At 42.6% G+C, this 20,798-nt stretch overlaps 1 protein-coding gene across 3 annotated transcripts in view; it reads left to right on the plus strand.

Annotated features, from left to right (window-relative positions):
* Nucleotides 1–4,183: 4,183 nt before the first annotated feature.
* The window catches only part of LOC132402460 (muscarinic acetylcholine receptor M3-like), a 327,626-nt gene continuing 311,011 nt past the window's right edge, over nucleotides 4,184–20,798 (plus strand). For 2 of the 3 annotated variants that reach the window (XR_009514907.1, XM_059985312.1), the window contains exon 1: nucleotides 4,184–4,387. The gene's annotated coding sequence lies outside the window, so the exon portion shown is untranslated. Of the gene's footprint in view, nucleotides 4,388–5,065; nucleotides 5,298–20,798 lie in introns of those variants that run through there. The other variant, XR_009514908.1, reaches the window with a different exon arrangement.

Here is a 20,798-nt window from a genome sequence, read left to right on the forward strand (position 1 = left end):
AATAATGTCCAGCCCTAAAGGGGCGGAGGCGTGGGCGGAGCAGACCTCTCAGTTGTTGGGTGAGTGGCAGTGCTTGGCTGAGGAAAAGCGACAGGGACGGGTTGAAAGTTTGAGTAGGCGGGCTGGTGACTTTGTTAGAACTGTCAGGCGCAATTACCTCGAAGTGACCGCTGCCAGTTCTGGGAAAGTGTGGGAAAATGCGTGTGGTTCGACTGGAAGTCAAATGCCGCAGCTGGGGGGCTTATCATATCCGTGGCAGGAGATTGGTGGGAAGTTTTTAGGGTATTCCTTTTTGCCTAGGGGGGCAGATAAATTGCTTGTGGTGCCAAGGGGATCTGTCAAGGGGATCAGTTGTTCCGTTGATTCGAGAGGTGTCGGGAAACTTAGAGGAGGCCCAGTGGGGGAACGGCTTGGGGTCTCTGGGGGAGCACGTTCCCAGCAATGTACCAAGGAACTCCTGAAAGGAACAGACTCTATTCCTGAAGGCTTAGAGGGGCCACGCGCACAGGTGTTGTTACGGATGGATGGAAGTCAAGTTAAAGCCATCCTTGGCACCAGGGCGCCGGTTAAGTTGCTGTACAGTTTGTTTTATAACCGTTATTGGAAGCATTTACCCTTGACGACATTGAGGACACTGGAGATTCGGGGTACCAGTGCCGGTGATTATCCAGACGACGGTTGTTGGTCAGTGAAAATGGAGTTCTTAGAGGCAAATGTGGAGGAGACTGAGGTTCGTGAATCGTTAATGCTGATGTGTCCGGACACTGTTGAGACGGGCAGCGTTTCAGTTCTAGAGAGAACCAATATCCTGCTGGTGTGCTTGGGGGCCTGCCCGGAGGAGGCGGGTGAGCGTTGTTTGGAGGCATTGTCGATGCACCCAGAGTTTCGAGCTGCTTGGGTGGACGTGTGTAGCAGCATTGGGCTGATACCGAATTCAAACAAGAGCCAGTGGCGGTACGGCCTGGGGGAAGTATCTGAGGGTGAGACCCTCTTAGTGGACGCTGCGAAATACCACGAGGGAGCGGAGTTGACTGCTGAAGATACCTCAGGGAGAGAGAGGTTGCGGCGACTGGCCCCTGAAGCCGTGGAAGACGTAGGCAGCGTGTGTGTGGATTGTATTGCGTCGAAGAGGCGCACTGTCAGTGACCAGAATATGGCCCTGAGGGCCGGAGAGGCGATGGCCTGTCTGAGTGGTGCGAAATGGTTTAAGGTGCTGGATCGGAGGAGTGGATGTTGCCAGATCCCGATGAGTGGGGCCGACAAGGAGAAGACGGCCGTTATAAATTCCCTAGGAGTCTTCGGGTCCGAAAAGATGCCACAGGGCATATCTGGAGCCCTTGCAACCTTCCTGCTGGGCAGGTGGAAGACCATAGGGGATGTGGAGGCGTTTGGAGTTTTGGTGTATGTGGATGATCTCTTGGTGTTTGGATTTGCCTCAGGAGAATATGAAGTGAGGTCATTGCAGGAGCAGCTGAGAACTACCGAGTTAAAGTGTTTTCTGGACACGTGCCGGGGCTGGCGAAGGTCGCAGCTCCTGAGTGACTGTCTCTACGGAATCAAGTTTGAAATGAAGACGAAGAGACTGGAGAAAGTGATCTGGAACCATTCAGAAGACTTACAAGTTGGAGAGAATGAAGAAAGTTGTCTGACTGAGGGTAATAGCAAACTGAGAACCCAGAGAGGGGAGTTTGCGGAGGTGAAGAAATTACAGACGAATCTCAGAAGAGAGAAGCGGAAGCTTGAAGGGAACCTGAAGATGACCATCGACAGTTCAAATGAAGTGCAAAACCTGAAAGTTGATCTGGAAGAAGTCATGAGGAAGAAAAAGCTGGAGAGAAGTGCAGTGAATACTGAACAGGAGGCTGAAGAGACTGCGGGAGCAGTGCAGGCCACGTGTTTCCGTTTGGAGAAGATCAAACAGCAGCTACCGATCACAGGAATGAGGAAGAATACAGATTCGATGGATGATGTGCTGGATGTGTGGTACATGGTGCCTTTTGCTGACTTTCCCTCGATTGAGGAAGAGACCTTTGGCCCTTCTCCCATTGAGTCAGGTGTAGCGGGGAGGGTTAGCTGTGTGCAGTGTGGGGCATGAGTGAGAGATTGAGAGAGGAGTTGGTAGTGGGCCCAAGGTATCCCCAGTTGTGTCCGAGCCTGAAGGGTTTAGGTGAGGGGGTACGGAGGCCTCAGAAGGGTTAGGGAACTCCCAGATAGTTGGCCTAAGTAGCGCCTGAGGAACAGGGCTTGAGGGTTACTGTGTGGGGAGGAGATGTCACTGTTTGTGCTTGGGTTACGGTGTGTTGGCGGAAAAGGTGGCGAGTTATTTAGTAGTCATGAGGACATGACTTTTATTTGGTGGAGGGAGAGTGTAAAGAGGGTTTCTTCTTTTTGTTAACTAGCAGGAATGCTAATTTACTGATAACGAGAATGGTATTCCTTTGTAAACCAAATGGGGATTAATGTTCTTTCTTCTGAGTCTGTAAGCTTTTGTTGACGGGCTTTTGGGCAGATCGGCGCGAGGGGGTCGAGAGAGAGGACGCAATGCTGTAAGCTGGGCGAGGATCAGACCCCAAAGGGGGGTCCGAAGCCGGGAGGTACTCCGAGGAGGGGGGATAAAGCTAGATGTGCTTGGTTGACCACTCGGAGGGTCCTGAGCTGCGAGTCGAGGAGTTCGGAGGGGATCGAATGGTGGCCAGAAGACTTCAGAAATTGAGCTCCAACGGTTGTGCACGAAGTGGTTTGGACTTTGATAAGTTTGGCGCCTTTTCTTTATTTTTTTTCTCTTCATATATACTGTATCATTATTAATCACTTAGTTATAGTAACCTTTATAAATTGTACTCATTTAATCATTTATGCTGTACTGTCTGTTTTTGGGCGAGGCGGGGACATCACACAGCATCCACACCAGCTGATTATCCAGTTTGGCGGGGCCGAAGGCTGCTCCCCCTAGACGAGAATGAGCTGAGCGAGCCTGAGGCGACCCAGGGGGTTACAACTAGAATTCAGAAAAATGAGGGATGAGCAAACTGAAATCTATCAAATGGTGAAAGGCCTTGAGAGACTGGATGTGGAGAGGATGTTTCCTATGGTGGGGGAGTCTAAGACCAGAGGACACAGGCTCAGAGTAGAGGGATGTCAATTTTAAGATAGAGATGAGGAGAAATTTCTTTAACCAGAGAGTGGTGAATCTGTGGAATTCTTTGCCACAGGTGGCTGTGGAGGCCAATTCATTGGTATATTTAAGACAGAGTTCGACAGATTTCTGTTTAGGCGGGACATAAAGGGATGGGGGGGGGGGAAACAAGAGATTATGTCTGAAAGGGAATTAGATCAGCCATGACAAATTGGCAAAGCAAACTCAATGGGCCAAATGGCCTAAATCTGCTCCTATAATTTTATGGTTTTATTTTAAACCTGAGCAATAGAAAGAAAACACTGGAGGAACTGAATGCAGCTTCTGGCGGAGAGGAATAAAGAGTCAAAGTTTCAGAATGAGACCGTTCAGGCTTGGAATGGAAGTGGGAAGAAGCCAAAACAAGGAGGTGGGTGAGGAACTAGTACAGGATGGCTGGTGTGTGTACACCTTCCCCAACCCCCCCCCCCCCACATATTTCTGTCTTCTTCCCACTTCTCCTAGTTCTGTTGAAGGCTCCCTTCCAGAATCATCAAATGTTAATATTCTTCTCCATACATGCTGCCTGACTTGCTGAGTTTCTCCAGCATCTTGTGTGCTTTGCTCAGATTTCCAGAATCTCTTGCCTTCATGATAACCCTGTTTCTGACTCTGCGCTTGTGAAAGGAATTGAGAGCTTTTTTTTTGCTTGTCATTGATAAGCTTATTGTTACGGATTTACATTAAACGATTTTGATGCACTGTCAAAAATTATTTTAAGTTATGCCGGGAAATAGTATCATTTCACAATAGGAAAGCTGACTTTGAGAGGAAGGGCCATTTGTAAATTATCTGCTATTTCAGGAGCAGACTCAAATGACCTTAGTAGTGTGCCTTAACTGGCCCTTCGCATTGGACAGTACGATTCCCCATCCTTCAACTCGGCGTGCATACGGGCTAAGTAGGTGTGTCGGCCCTGACATCACAGTCACAGCAACAAATCAGCCCAGCACGCTGGCGGTAGCAATTCACAAGTGCCTTGAAAGCATTCCAGTACAAGTCGGTTAAGCAGAGGTTGGAAACGAGCAGCAGTCTGTTGTAGAGTGCGCTGTTCAGAGGACTTATTGAGGGGAGAGTGGAGGCGCCAGAGTAAGCGGAGCTCGTTAGGATTCGGCGAGCTATTGGTGGATTAATATACCCGATGGGACAGCAAAGTTACTATACCGCTTGTTCAGTGTGTCACATCCATTTCACATGCGCGGCGGGAGAAAGGTAAGAGAGGCATTTATTTTTTTTAATGCATTATGGAAAAATACAAGTCAATTGCAATGTGGCACTGATAATATTCACTCAGCAATGCGTGATGTCCGATAAAAATTGGGGACCCGAGCAGTCGAAGGAGGAACATAGGCGCGTAGGTTTTACAAACAAGGGGGAGTCGGTAACACCGTTTGCATCCTGTACCACTACAGCCAACGCCGTAGTTTACTGAAGTTTTTATCGGAATCTAATGCGGGCTCTCCCATTATCAACCTGAAAAGTCGTTCATTCACTTTGTTGATTCAGGTTGTCACAGTATTCACCATTTATCAATAACATCGGGCTAATGTGTCAGCACTTTGGAGGTTTTATTTTTAAAGGTGTTTTGCAGAGCTTTTATAAAATATGTGAACTAGCCCAAATGAGATGAAATCACGGCCGCGGCTCTATACGGAGTGGGGTGGGGTGGGGTGGCAGAGTATGATCACAACATGCCCTGGTCGGACAGTCGCAGCCTTCACCGAGAGAGCTTTTTCCAAGGATATCGGCGCAGTTTCCGTTCGATGTGATGAATTGCTCAGGAATTCGCCGGCTCCCAATATTCAGGGGGTTTTGAGTTTAGGTTTCTGCTGGTGAGTGGGACATTTACCAAGACAACTTCTGGAATCTTAATGATTCTCTTCTGGACAGAACTGCGAGCTATGACGGGCTCCAGGAATGAATACGACCTTGGAGTGACTGGGCGAAGTTGGTCCACTAACATCTGGAGCGAAAAAAGAAGCGCAAACTCTGGATTAAAAAAAATACTTGATTAAAAACCCGCTCGTTGACCTGTAACATCAACCCAGTTTCTGTTAACCCCCCCCCCCCCCCCAGCTTGTTGTCTCAAATTGCTGAGTGTTGGCAGTATTTTCCGATTCAATGTCCCCCACTGTCTGTTCTTGGCGTGCGGCTGGTGACAGCCCGCCGGCATCTCCGCTGACAGAATTGATTTTTCCCATTTGCAAAACTGAACATCACGCACTTCACCCCCTTGGCTGGCGGGTATCCTTTCCCTCGCTTGTGCTCGCCCAAACTGAACTCCCCATAAAAGTGAAGAAAACTCGATGCAGTATTGAGACTGAAACAAAACAGACGGGCTTTAACGCTGCCAGGTGAGATGATGTTCAAATATTTTCTTTGAAAAGGGGATTCAGAGGTTGTTAGACTTCTGAACATTTACAGAAGGCTCCCCTTGAAGTGCCTTGTCTCTAAGATCTTACTGAGGTTAAACACATCAGTGTATTATATTGATCGTGCATTATTTCTCTAGAATGTAAATAAGGAAAGCCGATTTAACCCTAACCGCGCCATGCAGCCTGTAAAACACAAAAGTGAATTAAAGTGTGTAGCATCTCTAAAATGTACTTTTGTACTGATAACTGATGATGTATTAAGCACTCAGACCTGGCGAGAATTTCCGATGCATTCTTCTTCAGTAAGCTCTGATAGCATTCAGATATGGAGGTGGCGGGGGGCGGGGGGCACCTGCTGGATTCTTTCAACGATTAACTGTTCATCTTTAGATGTCTGCAATGCAGTATCAATTTTTAAAAGGTGAAGCGACATTTTAAACGCTGCTTAGGTTCTTCATAGAATAGGTACCAATTCTTACGATGTACCACGTTCTGCTCATTGATAGTTCTCATTACTATTCTCATACCCCAAGGGCACATAGTCTGCCGTCAGTAGAACAAAAATCCCAACTTGTTGACCTTTAACAATTCCAAATGTATTTACATCCTACCTTTTGCCGCCAAGGCAGGTAACTACAAAACAAAAATTGTTTTTCATTCCTTGGCCTCTGCTGAATTAATCTTAATGGTGTTCCTGCAAGTTGGCTCAGTGTTTGTGGACCGAAGAGGTGGTAGGAAGTAATTTATCGATCGTCCTCTGGTAGCCCTCCTGTTTGTGCGAGATGTTTTCCTTGACAGGTTCAGAGTGGACATTGAGGCACCAAGCAAAAATGAAATGGTCTGCCACGGCTCACTGCTTGGGCTCACTGATTACGCTGAGGCACAAGATGAGGTGCCCAGGAGCAATCAATTCCCTTGCAATTTTTTATCTCAATAACAATTCACACGCACGTCGTTAAAAACGGAAGTGTAGACTCCATATAAACAAGTACAATTTAAATTCATTTTAAAAATAAAACTATAAAAGCTGTTAACATTTTAATTTAACTATATGGACATAAATATTTTAATATGGCCAAGCATGTGTCATTTTATAATATGGTTTGAACCCTTTGACTTAGTGATTCTCTCTAGGGTCATAATAATGTCCTGTGGTCTGCAAATGAGCAAAAGATATTATTTATATTGCCTTATGACATTGTAATTTTTATGAGAATGATGCTATTCTTTCCGGCAATCATGTCCATTTGTAGTGTTGCTCAAGGTTATTATCAAGTTTGTGCAAAAGTGCATAACTGCAGATTAAAAGATATTACCATATAACCCAAAATAAGAACACAATTTGGAAAATTCCGGGATCCCTTAAGCTTCATCTCCAAATATAGGAATGTCTTGAAAAGAAAAAGGCTGCACATGTTGGAAATCTAAAATTAAAACATAATGTACTGGAAACAATTAACAGGTCAGACAGCTTCTATGGAGAGGAAAACAGCTATGTTTTATCAGAGTGGCTGTTAGGTTATTAGTATTAACGTTAAGTCCTTTTTCTCCATAGATTCTGTCTAGCTTGTTCACTATTTCGAATTTTTTTTTAAAACTAAAAGAATGTACTTCTATTAACGGGACCTATTTTTAAGGGAGGGCCAAAAAATAACATTATTTATCTTGTGTGAGTGTGTAGATACCGTAAGGGTTTATTACTACTCCTAAGCTCATACCAATTTACTTTCAAATGAAGTTCTTCAGATTTTTCATCTGGAGCGTAATTGAAAAAATCCACTGAGGGTTTCTAAGGAAAATGTTGCTTTTGGATAAATTTAAACATTCTGCTTACCAGGCTGACAGGAATCCTCACTACCCATGAGTGACCCCACAACCAATGTCTGCCTGCCCTATCCCCTGTGTGCCCCTGAATATATTTTGAGAAGTACACCTGTGAACAGAGAGTATTATTCTCAGCATGCTGGGGGAAATACTTGAATGCTCCAGGAACTGATGTTTCCAAATTGATCTGACTGTAGGGTGCATTTGAGAAAGGGGAAGTTCCCCCACTTATGAGAGACTTTCTCTGGGCTCAGCTGAGTGATACAATGAGTCAGCCTACCAGTCTCTACCCTGAATAGTAATCTTCATCCAGCTTTACCCGCTAGGTAGCATCTTCAAATGGTACAGTAATAAAAAAACAACTAATCACCTCCACAGTTATATAAATCACTTTCCTTATAATGGAGCACTAAATGAAATATATTTTAATATTTCATTAAATGTATGCAATTTATAAAGCACCCAGGTTTCTCTAGGTTAATTTAAAAGAGATTTTGCCTGATGAACTTAAGCTCATTGAATCCCAGATCCTTGAGGCGAATAATGATTAAGTCAGACTCTTCCCCTCGTATACTGCAGTTTGTTAAAAGGAAAAGTCCTTTTGCAGGAACATGATAGATTTGCAGATTTGCTACTCTTGCAAAGCACAGTTTTGATCTCCATGCTATTTTCGAGTGAACAACATTCATCAAGAATCTCAGTAAGCCAACATGGCCAACTAAATCAGCAGGTTTTTGAATTGATTTGAATTAAAATCAGTGCAACAAATACTCAGTTTCAAATTTAAAACAGAAAGCTGTAGCATTAAGTGTGATGAATTCCTGGTCAGCTTAGATATGGTTAATTGATGTAAATGATTGCTCAGAGTATCTGTTTATTTCCTTTCGTATGCACTTTGCAAAACACTGTAAATAGCACTTGGTGAAGTGAGTTTTGTTTTGAAGGACAGTTTGTTATCCTTGTAAATACAGCACCATAATACTTTTAATGGGGTATTTGCTTAAAACTATTGCTCATGCTCAAAATGTCTGACAGTGCTTTCCACATTGACTGCATTAAGCTGATTTATATTTTTATAGCCCTTTCACAGAAAAGAACGAGCAAGCCTACAGCCATCAGATTTTACTTTCCGTACTTGCTTTGGATTATGTTTGTTTTATTTTCATTGAGATAATGAGTACCAATGTAAAGCAGTATTCTGCACTTAACAGACTGTAGGCTAAACATATGTATGGTCATTCTCATTACTTCAAGAAAGATTAAAAGGAACTTCTAACCTTTTCAATCCTGTCGATCACTGCTGCTCACTGTTTCCCCTTTATTTTCTTTTTCAGTTCTTCCTGATCCACATTTTATTCTAGGAATTTCTGTTCATCAGTTAATTAGTAAATGTTGTATAGATTCAGTTGCTTCTTGTATTAATAATAGCCTGAAAAGAGCAAGTTGGATTTTTCTATACTGAAAGGCAACTGCAAATGCTACGGTCACCCAGCTAATTGCACAGTGAAGTATTGGAAAAGGTGGAAAATTTGGTCATTAATCTTTCTTGCCATATTGTTCTCCAAGCTTAATTTTTTTCTGGTTCTAACTTGCAGACACTTTCATCAGCTGCCCTCACCCTGCCTACCACATGCAAGTACTTAGGAGGCTCATGCTCTTGGCCAGTTTCCTGTTTTCCAGATTTATGTCCCCACTGTCCCCAGAGGACATGAGGAGAGAAGCAGCAATGGGTCTCAGAGTGACATACAAAGTCTTTTATGACCTAGAAATGAATGAAGAACAGTCCCTTCCACACTAGCCCATGTGCTGGTGAGATTTAAGAGGTCATCTTAAATGATTGTTTGCCCCTTGTGGTAGAGCAGTGAGCTTTGCCCACTGTGCTCCTCAGCAGTAGCATGCATCCAGTTGCTGATGATGATCCAGCAGAGAACTAGGTCAAGATGAGGCCATAGTTACAGATGGGAATCGTGACTCCTTTCGAAGGAGAGATCTAGTCCAAGGTACCACTCTCATGCAATAGCTCATGTAATAAACTGTCGAGATGTGCATTGTAAGTGTGTTACACCTTTGTGTTCATGTGCTACCATGGTACCTACATAAACTGCTGTAACATGAGTCGAAACCTGAATAACGTTTTTACCCCCTGTAATTTTGTAATCCCTTAAGAAGATTATGGAGAATCCTTTAAGTATCAAGGATGAGCAATGTGAAACACTATGGAGTTCAGATTACCAAATGATCTCTGCATATGTGCTTGTATTCCTTGTAAACACCTAAGCATCTATTTCTTTCTTCTATAAATAGATGTTTGTGTTTGTGTTGTGTTTGTCTGTGCTTTAATTGTAGAATCTTTGTTCTCTTGGTGCTTGCCCCATTCATTCAACCACGTCCAGTTGTTTGATTGCAGTCACTACAGGGTTATACGCATCACTCAGGATTATATCTCTCCATTACCTTCCTTAACCACTTCACTTCAGTGGTGCTATTTTGCTGCCCTCCTACCGCCCCTCACTGCCGACACAATAGCTTCCTCACTCAACGTTGTGTGGATCAAGTATTTCCCATCCTGTTACGGACTCAGTATCTGCTGTTTGACCTTCATCTCTACCACGCCAACCAATTTGATACCAGCGTCTTATAAACATAAGAGGTTCTAGAGATGCTGGAAATCTTGAGTAATAGACATAAAGCAGTGAAGGAACTTCACAAGTCAGGCAGCATAAACAACCAATGTTTTGGGCTGAAAACCTCCATCAGTACTGGAAAAGACGGGGGCAGGAACCAGAATGAAAAAGGTGAGGTGAGAAGTACAAGCTGGCAGGTGATAGGTGAGACCATATGAGCGGGAAGATGAGTAAGTGGGGAAGGGGGAATAAAGTAAAAACCTAGGAAGTGATAAGTGGAAGTGGTAAAGGGCTGAAGAAGAAGGAATCTAATAGGAGAGGACAGTGGAGCACAGAATAAAGGGCAGCAGTTGGGTCACCGAGGGAGGTGATGGGCAGGTGAGGAGAAGAGAAGGGGTCAGAGCAGAACCAGAATCGAAAAAGAGAGAAGGGGAAGGGACAGATTACCAGAAGTTAATTATATTGATGTTCATGCCATCAAGCGGACAGAATATGAGGTGGTGCTCCTCCAGTCAAAGTTTGGCCTCGATGTGACAATATAGGAAGCCATTAAGAGACATGGTTGGATTGGGAATGGAAAGTCGAATTGAAATCAGGAGATCCTACATTTTGAGGCAGACAGATTGAAGCTGCTTTGTGATTCCACAAAGACAGCCTGCTAAGCTTTAAAATTCTGTACTATGCACTTGTGATCTTTTGACTTTGATCACTCATCTTCATAATTCTGATGCTTTCTCCATCAGCATCATGAAGTCTCCCATCCTCCGGTTCTAGTCTCCAGATCTTTTCTGCCTTCCCTTGTCCCACTATTCTTTTGTTGTGCCTTTAGTTCTCATCCTATTATCACAACACGTTGAAACTCTCCACCTCTCTCAGCTCCTTTAGGATCTTTCTTAAAGCCAGGCATCAATTCCCCCCACCCCCCTTCCTTAGCCACGGGGCATTTATTTTAACATTTTAAAAACACTGAAAACACATGGTAAATGCAAAGTGCTCATCATTGTTAACAAAACATTGCAATAAAGCAACAATTCCTTGCCAGTGTTTTGTTCTGAAGGTTGTACAACAGAATCAGAACGTTCTACAGGTGCGAATATTTTCAGGAATTGAGATCTGGGTTCCAGAATATAATAAAGCTAATTCATGTCAAGAGTTTTTGTTTTCCTTAGTCGCTTTGTGCTGCGGGAGAGGAGCATACGCAGAGAGACGTTTCACATTGGCATGTGACCTCTAGTGGCAAGTCTTCTCACTGCTGAGTGAGGGATTGATGAAGGAGGACAGTGTAAAAACTTAGAATCATAAAAATTTACAAGCAAGAAGATAATTCCATTCATCATGTTATGGAGTCATAGAGCTTGAAATCAGGTCCTTTAGCCCAACTGTTCATGCCGACCAAGATTCCTATCAAAAATAGTCCCATTGCCCATATTTGGCCCATATCTTCCTAAACATTTCCTATCAATATACTTGTCAAAGTGTCTTTTAAAGATTGTTAATGTACCAGCCTCAACGTTTTCATTTAGCAATTAATTTCATATATGGACCACCCACTGGGTGAAAAGGTTGTCTTTCTGTCTGAGTAAATCTCTCCCCTCTCACTCTAACCCTATGTCCTCAAGTTCTTGATTCTCCATCCCTGGGTGAACTTCTGTTTACAGTACCTAGACACTTCCTATGCCCATCATGTAATTTTACCTCTATAATATCATCCCTCATTCTCCTACACTCAAATGAAAAAGTCTCACCCTGCTCAATCTCTTTCCTTAACTCAGGCCTTTGAGACCCAGAAAAATCCTTGTGCATCTATTCTGCATTCTCTCCAGCTTAATGGCATCTTCCCTCCAGCAATCTGATTAAAACCTCACAATATTTCAAATACCCCCTCACAAACATGAACTATTTCAAAATAACATCCCATTCTGTGCTCTGCCTCATGAAGACCAGTGTGCCAGAGATCTCAGTCAGCACACTTTCAGGACTCTCTGTACTTCTTCTTCGCAAACAGAAAAAAAGTAGAGGATATGGCCCAGCCTATCACGAGTAAAGCCCTCCTCACCATTGAGCATATATACACAAAATGTTGTCATAGGAAAGCAGAATCCATCATCAGGATCATGTTCTCTACTTGCTGCTGCCATCAGGAAGAAGGCACAGGAGCCTCAGGACTCAAACCACTGGGTTCAGGAACAGTTATTACTCCTCAACCAAAAGGTTTTGAGCCAAAAAAGGATAACTTCACTCAATTTCACTTGAAATGTTATTTAAATGTTCCCACAACCTATTGACTCACTTTCAATGTCTCTTTTGTCTCATGTTCTCGATATTTGTTGTTTATTTATTTATTATTATTACTTCTTTCTGTTTGTATTTGCCCAACTTGTTGTTTCTTGCACATTAGTTATATGCCCAGTAGGTACAGTCTTTCATTAATTATATTATGGTTACTGAATATGTTGAGTATGCTTACAAGAAAATGAATCTCAGGGCTTTATATAGTGATATTTATGTACTTTGATAATAAAATTTACATTGAACTTCAAACTTTGAAAACTGTCATCAAAGTGAATTATATTTCTCAACTGGCAGTCTGATAGGGAAGATCACATGCATGATTTTTTAAAATCATGGTTCAAATCCCAATGCACGTTTGTCAAAACACTTAAACTCAACCCCTCGCAGATCCTTCAGACAATGACCTTAAATCTATGTCCTTTGTTATTGACCTCAGAGTTAAGTTAAATTGGTCACTCTTATTCACCTTTCTCATTGCCAAGATCTCCAGGGGAAAACCAGGCTGCGAACAAGATGTGAATTATGTGGGCCGCCTTCTCGTCTATCGCCCGGTAACTTTCACATCTACAGTGATGAAATGCTTTGAGAGGTTGGTCATGACTAGACTGAACTTCTGCCTCAGCAAGGACCTGGACCCTGAATCTCAATGGCTCTTCTCACCACCTTAGACCACCTGGACAACCCAAATGCCTGTCAGGATGCTGTTCATTGACTATAGCTCAGCATTTAATACCATTATTCCCACAATCCTGATTGAGAAGTTACAGAACCTGGGCCTCTGTACCTCCCTCTGCAATTAGATCCTAACCGGAAGCCCACAGTCTGTGCGGATTGGTGATAACATCTCCTCCTTGCTGACTATCAATACAGTTGCACCTCAGTGGTGTGTGCTTAGCCCACTGCTCTGCTCTCTCTACCCATGGCTGTGTGGTTAGGTACAGCTCAAATACCATCTATAAATTTGCTGATGATACAACCAGTGCTGGTAAAGTCTCAGATGGAGACGAGAGGATGTACAGGAGTGAGATATGCCAACTAGTGGAGTGGTGTTGCAGCAATAACCTTGCATTCGATGTCAGTAAGATGAAAGAGCTGACTGTGGACTTCAGGAAGGGTAAGACGAAGGAACACATACCAATCCTCATAGAGAGATCAAAAGTGGAGAGATTGAGCAGTTTCAAGTTCCTGGTGTCAAGATCTCTGAGGAGCTAAACTGGTCCCAACATATCTATGCAATTATAACAAAGGCAAGACAGTGACTATACTTCATTTGGAGTTTGAAGATATTTAGTATGTCAACAGATACACTCAAAAACTTTGTTAGATGTACCGCGGAGAGCATTCTGACAGGCTGCATCACGGTCTGGTATGGAGGGGCTACTGCACAGGACCGAAAGAAGCTGCAGAGGGTTGTAAATTTAGTCGGCTCCATCTTGGATACTAGCCTACAAAGTACCCAGGTCATCTTCAAGGAGCAGTGTCTCAGAAAGGCAGCATCCATTATTAAGGACCTCCAGCACACAGGGCATGCCCTTTTCTCACTGTTACCATCAGGTAGGAAATACAGAAGCCTGAAGGCACACACTCAAAGATTCAAGTACAGCTTCTTCCCCTCTGCTATCTGATTCCTAATAGGACATTGAACCCTTGAACACTACCTCACTTTTTTAATAAATATAATTTCTGTTTTTAGCATGGTTTTTAATCTTCAATATACATATAGTGTAATTGATTTACTCATTAATTTATTATTATCTTTCTACTTCTATATTTTGTATTGCATTGAACTGCTACTGCTAAGCTAACAAATTTCATGACATGTGGGTAATAATAAACCTGACTGTGATTCTGATTCTGAAGATGGATATTGAGGCATTGAGAGAACAGTACTGGAGACATTCAGCAGGTGAGTCCACACCCAAGGAACAGACAGACACACAATCAACACTCAGTTGCAATAATCAATGAGTAATAAGGTGGGAGGTGGTTAAAAAATTGGAAATCTTTTCAGCAGCTAACGTTGCATCAGCTGTTGATGGAAAATCTAAGGTAGAACTTTGAAAGTAATCAAAAGAGGCAATGAAGTTAAGTCACATACCTGCTGTAATCTTAATCAACGGCAGATAAGTGTGAGTACCTAATTAGTCTACTCCTCATCCTTTTTTCCCACATGGTAGGCAAGGACATTAATAAATCAAACAAATATCAGAAAGGAATTGTTGGTGTTCTGATGCAATGTTCAAGAATAGAAGTATTTTCAGATCAAAGAAACATTGAGAGAATTGGGAGTAAATGGGAGAGATAGAAAGCCTGATGGTGCGGAAGAGAGTCTAACAATGAGAGAAAAGGAGAAACAGCTAGTCGTTGCAGTTTTGGCATGGAATATACACATGCTTTGGTCATACGGTCAAAGCAACACATCAATTTGCACAAGGACTTTGGTGCTTCTTATAAAATACCCTAATAAAAGATTCCTATAATGAGTTAGTTTAACAATGTATATCCTGATTTATTCATGACAAGGTGTTTGTCAATGACAGGGCAGAGCATTTCATTAGTGTGGGTAATTCATTATTGGCTATACATAAATAAACTTGTGAAGTTTCTATTGATTCATCAGGAGTGTATATCAGAAGCTGATGCTCCTTCATTATCTCAGACACATAATCACAACTAAAGGTGTTGGGTGGTGACTCATGCTGGCACTGTCTAGCAGCGAGTTTAAGGATACTTTATACAGAAAAAAACGCATACGTTCTGTTCTCAGCTATTAGAGCTCCTATCAACAATTCTACTGAACCCAGAATAATTTTACAAGGAAAATGCCATTAGTTTTCAGTATATGTGACTCTAATTTTGACATTTCTGTATTACCAAACAATCTTCCAAAAGACTTGGTTATGGGCTGACATTGAAACAGCCTGGCCCGTTTGCTGTGCTGAGTTATTGATGGATCTGTGGAACAGGGGTAGAGGAGGCTGGTGGAGGAATCATCAGTGGGAAATTTGCCTCTCTTGTGCTTTGCCTTGCAGGAACCGACATCCAACATTTTGAAGGAACTTTTTTGCCAGAAAATGCTGACCCCTGTCAGAATGTGTCCTTACCTAACCTTACAAGCATGTGGTCTCTCCTTCCACTCATATCAGGCACCAGTGACTACTCCAGGATATCTCCAAGCCCAACACTGCAGAAGACTGACCAACTCAGTAGCTGTTTAGTAGTGATCATGTGGCTGGAAACTATCCCTGTGAGGGCAGCAGCATTGGTGAGGATACAAATCCCAAAGTTCAAGATCTGTATTTGACTGTATTTGCACTTTGTTTAACAGCTCCAGTGAAATCTAACAGAGTCTGAAAGTTAATGTATCAAAATAGAATCCAGATCTAGGGCAGGTGATCATTTGTACTACTTGCACGATGCCTAATCATGTAAGGCTGAGGAAGAGAGAGGTTACTGTGTCGAGCTTCACTGTATGTCGATAAATGAGCCATACAATTTGTATTGAGAATGATCACCGGACTATATCTAAGTAAGACTGTGATCATAGGAATTGGCTGGCAGACAGGCATAGATGTAGTTGAGTGGATTGTGCAGTAGGCAAAGAATTCAAAGATATCTCTTGATGGTTATAGCATAGAAAAAAAGGGTGGATAGAAAAGTGTAATGTCAAAAAGATGAGATCTCTTCAGATTGGGAAAGGCTATTCCTCAGATGAAGGCATTAATGGTTCATCTGCAGCTCCAATGGGCTCATCAAGTATTCCCATTTAAGACTACTACAACTGAAATCCACAGTCACAGCCATGGGTACTTCAGTAAGCGGCATCAAGGCTAAGGCATGCATAATAAATAGAAAGATTTAGTGCAGAGCCCTGCCTAAGACACAGAATGCAAAATCAGGAGGACCACGCCAGAACTGTATGGAACACTAGTTAGACCTCAACTGGACTATTGTGTACAATTTTGGCCACCACACTGTAGGAAGAATACTATGACAGAGGGTGTTGCAAGAAAACGTCTTGCCTGGATTGGACTAAAACGTGAGCTAAGATGATTAGGTTTTCTTTAAAATGGTTGGAGGTTGAGGGGAGATCTGTGTAAAACATGAAAGTAATTAAGAGAGCATGTCATAAATTCCAATATCTCACAGAGGCTAATAGACAGGTTCAAAATTATAATAGAGTTGAGAAGTTTTCTCCCCAGAAGATCATGAGGGTGTGACATAGAAACTCTGTTCAATTAAAATATTCCAGTTTTTACACCTGTTGTGGCATACAGGGTGGCAAACCAACAGTTGCAAAGCATAATTAAGTTTATAGTTGTTGCAAATAGAGGCAATGGAGCAAATGACTTTTGCCTAGATAACAAAGGTTCGGGCACTGGGAAGTATTAAAGCAGAAAGAGACCACTAAGTATTCTGATAAAGGATCTCCCACCCAAAACATTGACTGTTTATTCCTTTCCATTGATGCTTCCTGACCTGCTGAGTTATTTTAGCATTTTAATGTGTTAGTCTGGATTTCTAGTATGTGCTGAATCCCTTGTGTTTACAAAGAGACCTTGGTGTTCAAGTTCAAGCATCCGTGAAGACAGTGGCACTGGCAGGTAAAGTGGTGCAGAAAGCACATGGTACACTCACTCCCATTAGCTGGAGCAAAGAGTCCAAGAGGAGGGAAATTATGGTACAACTTTATAAAAAGTTGACTTGGTCAGAATGTTGTATAAAGTTCTGGTCAGTACATCATAGGAAGGATGTGAGGGTGCTGCAGTGAATGTAGATGAGATTCACAATGATGTTGCCTGAGATGGATTATTTCAGGTGTAAGGAATGTCTAGATAAAGTGAGGTTTGTTTTCTTCAGAGCTGAGGGGCCGAGGAGCACACTATGGAGGTAAACAAAAATATGAGAGGCATAAATAGGGTTAATTGTGAATTGCAAGAGGGAGGGTTTGGGTGTCTTGAAGAACATTAAGGTGGAGAAATCCCCTGGGTTATACAGAGAGGCAAGAAGGGAGAGTGGATGTCCAGACAGGTATGTGGTGTTGCACTTGTGGGTGAGAAGACAGCATGCAGTAAATTGGAGAGCATTGATGTACAAAAGGATCTTGGGATGCTATCTGAAAATGGTCACATAAGTAGAAGGGACAGTACAGAAAGCATATGGCATCCTTGCCTTTGTCAAGGCAGGGTGTTACGAGTGGGAACTACTTGGAATGTGCTGCTAGGAGAGTGTTGGGTGAATAGTGAGAGAGGATATGATAGTGACTTTCAATAGATATTTAGAGAAGACCATGAACAAGCAGGGAATGGAACAAATTATGTGCAGGACAGATCGGATGAGATTAATTTGGCAGAAGGGCTTGTTCCTATGCTATACTATGTTCTCCATGGCGGGATATCTAAAACTAGAGAACATAGGATTAGGGTAAGGGTAAGAGTTTTAGAGGGAGTCTGAGGAAGAACTAAATAACAAGCTTCAAAGCCTGGGCCTCTGTACTTCGCTTTATAACTGGATTCTTGACTTTCTGTTTGGGAGACTGCAGTCAGTGCAGATTAGTAATAATATCTCCTCCTTGCTAACAATCAACATAAGTGCACCTCATAATTGTGTGGCTCGGCACAGCTTAAATGGCACCTGTAACTTCAGAGATGACACAACTGTCATTGGCTGAATCTCAGATGGTGACAAGGAAGCATGTAGGAATGCGGTAGATCAGCTGGTTGAGTGGTTTTGCAACAACAGACTCGCACACAACATGAGCAAGACCAAAGAATTGATTGTAAACTTAAGGAAGCAGAAGTTGAGAAAATACATGCCCAGCCAGTCCTCATTATGGGTCAACAGTGGAAAAGATGAGTAGCTTCAAATGCTGTGTGTCAATATCACAGAGGATTTATCTTGACCCTGACATATTGATGCAGCCATAAAGAGGGAATGCCAGTGGCTCTACTTGATTAGGAGTTTGAGTAGATTTGGTATGTCACCAAAGACTAGCAAATTTCCATAGAGGTACCATGGAGAGCATTCTACGTGGTTGCATCGCTATCTGGTTTAGAGGCACCAATGCACAGGATCAGAAAAAAGTTGGTTGTAGACTCAGCCTGCTGACTACCTTGGACATCTTTAAAAGGTGATGTCACAAAGTTTAAAGTTCCAAGTAAATTTATTATCAAAGAATGTGCATGTCACCATATACAGTCCCAAGATTCATTTTCTTGTGGGCATACTTAATAAATCCCTGATAGAATAATAACTATAATATAATCAATAAAAGACTGCAGCAACTTGGGCATTCAACCAGTGTGCAAAAGACAACAAACTGTGCAAATACAAAAAAGTAAGAAATAATAATGATAAATAAATAAGCAATAAATATCAAGAACATGAGATGAAGAGTCTTTGAAAGTGAGTCCATAGCTTGTGGGAACATTTCAATGATGGGGCAAGTGAAGTTATCTCTTTTGTTTCTTTTGTTTCTGGACAGTTTCTTCCACTCTGTCATCAGATTTCTGAATGGTTCATGGACCTGTGAACATGTCCTCAATATTTTGCTCTCTTTTTGCACATTTTTTGTCTCGTGCTGAACTACTACCACAAAGCAACTAATTTCACAACATATGATTTAGATTCTGGGTGTTTTATCCAGAGGATGGTTGGAATCTGGCAGGCATTGCTGGAGACAAGTACTCTCACAACATTTACATACTTGGGAGATTGCTTGAATTCTCAAGTGATCTCAAGACATAAAAGGCAATAGGATAAATGCTGTGAAATGAGATTAATATGGATGGGTGTTTGAGGCTCAATTTGGAGTCATTGGGCTGAAGGGCCTGTTTCTGTGGCATATCATTTGATGACTCCAGCCTGCCGTGACCAGGAACCTCCACACACTGATCTTCAGATCTGTCCAGACACCCAGACTCCTTCCCTCGTCATCATTCTGCACAACTATAAACAGCCTCAATGTACCAGCACTCTGACCCTTTTGTTCACTTTGCATTTCAGTTGTTTCTTTTTTTAGTTCTAATCGTGTTATTTCTTTTACAATCCCTGTATAATTTATGTTTAATGGATGTTCTCCTTTGGCATGTTGAGCTTCCAATGCTGTGCCCCTGTGACACTGCTGCAAGTGAGTTTTTCATTGCACCTCTGCATACAGATGCTTGTGCATGTATCAATGAACTTGACTTGACTCCTGCTTCCAGAATGACCTCTCTTCCCTTCCCTCAGACTGTCAACTCCTGTCCTCCTGACAGACTCGTGCCTCCCCTCCCACCCCATCAGTAATGTTGCTCTTGGTTGCCTCCCTGCTGCTCTCCCTAAAGTGTGGCAAAGAACTGAAAGATGTCTGAGCTTGAGGCATCTCTCTGGAGTTCCGCCGATCATTTTCATTCCTTTATGGGTTTAATACCCAGTTCTAAATCACTGTTGGGAAAGGAAACCTCAGATCCCTTCATCCCTTACATTTCCACTTGCCTGCCAAAACGACACGGTGATAACCAACCAGATTTAAACCGCCTCAGCCACACTGTGCCCCACCCCCACATCTGCCTGCCAAAATCGCAGGTGAAGTAGATTTGGAATTGGTTTATTCAGTAAAGCTTTTGTCTGCTTGTCATTCAGACAGCTCATTCTATGCACAAGTGCATCAAGTTAGTAAAATGATTACAGAGCATAATGCTGCAGACTTTAACCCATCTCAACCACACTGCAGCTGCCAACCCCACTCATGAGCATCGTTGGTATGGAGGTATAGTCTTGTGTGGGTGAGATGTGAAAATGCACCTCTACGTCCCTACGTGTGACAGTCCATTATGTTTCTACCTTCACTCCTTGCTGATTTGTTGTCTGATGCGCATGATTTTACAGTTCTGCAGTAATTCATTAGTTGTGAGGTGTTTTTTTTAAAATGGTTAGTCTCCTTTTGTCAAAGAACAACTGAAACAAAGTCCTTCTTTCAACATTCGTTCTTGGCTTGTCGGCAACTCTGGCAGCACATTTTTATTGCCCCACCTCAATGAACATATGAAATGCAAGCAGGGAGTCAGCCACTCAACCCCTCGTGACTGCTGCAGCGTTCAATAAAATCATGCCTGAACTTTTAGCTCCGTGTCATTTTCTGCACTAACTTCATATTCTTTGATTTCTTTGATATTAAAAAAAAATCGGTCTCTTTCTGGATGACAGTTAGTGGCTGAGCTTCCATGGCCTCTTGGGTACAGAATTCAAATGACTCACCGCTCAGTCAGACCTAAGTGACCGTCCCTTATCTCAGAAGAAATCCCTGCCATTCCAAGAATCAGTGTCATGAAACAGTGAGGACTTTGTGTCAAGCAGGTAGGATAGAGCAGGGAGGGGATGTAAAGATAGAGAAGGCTAAATAGTCTCCTATTTCTGATGGATGTTAGTAAGCGAGTTGAGTCTTAATCAACAATTTTCTCCCTATTACCAGCCTGCCAGATTTGAATTTACAGACCTCATTGTTAGCACAATAACCACCAAGTCAGT

The sequence above is a fragment of the Hypanus sabinus genome, chromosome 12 (assembly GCF_030144855.1).
Source record: "Hypanus sabinus isolate sHypSab1 chromosome 12, sHypSab1.hap1, whole genome shotgun sequence".
NCBI classification, from domain to species: domain Eukaryota; kingdom Metazoa; phylum Chordata; class Chondrichthyes; order Myliobatiformes; family Dasyatidae; genus Hypanus; species Hypanus sabinus.